At 30.8% G+C, this 3249-nt stretch overlaps 1 long non-coding RNA gene across 1 annotated transcript; it reads right to left on the bottom strand.

Annotated features, from left to right (window-relative positions):
* Nucleotides 1-1216: 1216 nt before the first annotated feature.
* LOC129972135 (uncharacterized) lies at nt 1217-2750 on the bottom strand. Its single transcript, XR_008784836.1, has 4 exons — nt 2624-2750; nt 1840-2052; nt 1424-1541; nt 1217-1340 (listed from the first exon to the last, which is right to left on the bottom strand). It is a non-coding gene; the product is annotated as an uncharacterized LOC129972135 (long non-coding RNA).
* Nucleotides 2751-3249: the final 499 nt, after the last annotated feature.

Below are 3249 nucleotides of genomic sequence, written 5' to 3'. Positions count from 1 at the left end.
ACATTTTAAACATGCCTGGATATTCAACATTAACGAAGATCGCAGAAATATTTCTAGCAAATTCTTCATATATTGGGGGTTTTATACTAACATTTAATGACAAATTGAGCTGGAAATTAATCGCATGATTTACAAAGTATTAATAGGATCACCTCAATCTTCTCTCGCAATTCACTTGTAGAAGCATCGAATTCCAAAATGCGTTTGAAGAAGGGTCAAAATGTTTGCTTTATTGCAATCATTTCAGTTCAAACATGTTAACAAGCATCTGAAACAATAAGTATTTCAATTAAGGCAAATTAAATGCAATTCCATCTGTAAAGAATGCTATGAAATGCAAGATCATTTATGATTCATTGTGCTTTTTTAATTTATATAGATTATTCTAAAATAGAATTTTCATTACATTTTGTACGGAATTGAATACAAACTGAACTGTTGCGAGCTTTAAATATTTCCCTCTTCAGTTGCCTATTAGCAAAAGTATTGACATTCATTTGAAAAAAATCTAAATAACCTTTCCATTTCCTTAAAGAAACAGTGCTTGCAAATTTCGGTTCTGCGTGTATTTAGTCTATGCAAGTCATAGGTTGCGAATACATACATGAATAAATTCCCATTTTCAAATGGTTCAACGTAACGCTTCCCACTCCGAAAACTAATGCGATGCATTATACTTATGCGAATACAAGGAATCTTTAAGGTTTAGAAACCTACGAAATATTTTCCAATTTGTTAGAATTGGTATAAAGATTTATGTGAAAGCTAGTAGTACTATTACAAATGTTCTAATCTAATAAGAATGTATTGTGTTTAAATTATATGTAACCACCAGAAAGGCGGACTGAGGAGCGATAAGATTTATTATAGTAAGATTTCAACATTTACAGAACTTTCCAAAAGGAAATCATTTCGTTTAATGAAAATAATCGAGAAGTATTCCATTTTTGTTACACAGAATTGCATTTGATTGCTACCGAGACGCTTAGAAACTTGCAGAAAATAAATTTGCTAGTTGTTACAATTAGAAAAGAAATGCAAATACGAAAGTTTTATTTATGAATAGTATATTTTATTCGCCCAGAAAAGTTTTCCGGAAGGTAAAACAGGCGTAATAAAATTACCTGGGAACAATCTTTATCCCATCAGTTGGAATGCAACGACGTGTAGACGATTGTAGCATTCTCAGGCGACCGATCAATTCTACCCTCACATGGATAAGTTGATCCAATGATACGCGTTTCGATTTCCTTTATTCTTATATTGAGAAACCGCTGGAAATGTTGCATCTGTCTCGATAAATGTTGCCAGGTAATTATGGCTTGAATCTGCATTATAGGCTTCAAGAAAATATTTAAGGATCACAATTAAGCATTTAAGAATAGCATTTTTTGGCAATGGTTATTAAAATTCACGAACTTACTGTATTTGTATTTCTATTTCGATGTCATCTTTATTTTCCATTTCCTGTATAAATTGTCAATTCATCAAGGAGTTGAGAATGTAGCCGGTCTTCTGATGGTTGATGGCATGTCGTTATTCTACAAAAATTCATACGCAACCAATGAATATCAATTTAAAGATTTTCAATATTTCATTATTTTGAATTATATTGTTATGAAATCAAATGATTATACCCTATATTCATTTAAAAATGATAGCAAATATTGCAACATAACGATTTCTCAGGTTGATACCGAAGACATCGTTTCCTGGCAATCAAAATTGTTATTCACAGAATTTATGTCGGGAACTGAAATAAAATACAAATATCTAATCTCTTAAAATAGCATCTAAATTATCAGAAATGTATAGACAGCTAAAAAAATTATTGGTTACCACACATAAAGAATCCACTCAGGGGAAATGGATTTTGTATTATTTATTAGTTTAGTTCTGAAGATCCGTATTCGTAGTCACATTTTTTGGCGATATGCATTGAGGATTTTACAGATTGTTAGCTATATCTTCTGGTTCTCCATCCATAAATGTAAAACATAATTTCAAAATGCTAAACGTCGCCCATTTCGGTTGATTCATATTAGCAGATATCTGAAAAAAATATTAAATATATAAATTAAACCAGTTTGCGTTTGATTGAACAAAAGCTGATTTTGGCAAAATCTTCATACTCATTTATTAAATTGATACAAATATTTTAATACAACTCGAAACAAAGTAAGTCTAGAAAATCCAAGCGTATAGAAGTATGAAAATCAATAGTCATGAAATAACTCGATGATAGGTATGCAACAGTTCTAAAAAAAAAGGTACGATTAATGCTTATATACCATTTTTAAAAACCACCCAATAATTTAGAAAATTAGAATGATTAACATGAAGATTAAAATAACCAAGACAAATGCAGGCATTAAGAATGCAATGGCGTAACTGATTTAATTTTTGATCTTTAGACATATATATACAAATTCAAATAAAAATGAATTTTATTGCTTTATTTGTGTAATGTAACTAGTAAAATGAACTATTCTGAGCTTTTAAAAATTTATCTGCAGATAGTAAAATTATTCCCGGTATTATAAAAATTCCTGTGAAACAGTTCATCTAAATAAGCTATTCTTAATACAGTTCTTGACAGTACAGAGAAAAAAAACCAGTTTACCTGAAACATTTCTTGTGCTAAGTGCTCAGCTCCTTATGTTCCTAGCCGAACGCTGTCCTATTGAAGAACATCTTCCTCGTGGATGTCACACGCTGACCAACTCAGATCTCGGATTAATTCTGTCCCTATATACCAAGAAAGTGATCTCAGAATGACACGTGCTTGAATTGATCCGTGTTGAGGGAATTGAAAGTGCTGTAACTATTTTGAAAGATGTGTCCCTATCCTGATGTTTGAATTTCTTTACAGAAGTTGGAAAATCTCTTCTGGAAGAATAAATAAATTACATGGCATTTTCAAATCGCTTTAAGGTGTTTTATAATACAGGAATTTACCTGGCCTTGAATTTCTATTACAAGTCACTTCAAAGGAATATTTTCTCGAATCCAGTAAAGTTGACAATTCATAAGTAATGTGGAATGTAGAAAGCAGTCTTGCTTCTTTCTGGTGGATGGCATGTCTATTCACCAGAAGAGAAAAAATGCAGGTTTTATGTTTTCCAACCTATACATAACAAATAAAATAAAAAGAATACCTCCGTAAAATTCTAATTATGTAGCAATTACAAAATTGTATTTAACTATTTCAGTGTGATAATTATAATTCACGAAAACTTACCAATATCA

Source organism: Argiope bruennichi, chromosome 1 (genome assembly GCF_947563725.1).
Source record: "Argiope bruennichi chromosome 1, qqArgBrue1.1, whole genome shotgun sequence".
NCBI lineage: Eukaryota > Metazoa > Arthropoda > Arachnida > Araneae > Araneidae > Argiope > Argiope bruennichi.
This window is presented reverse-complemented; position numbering and strand designations above follow the sequence as displayed.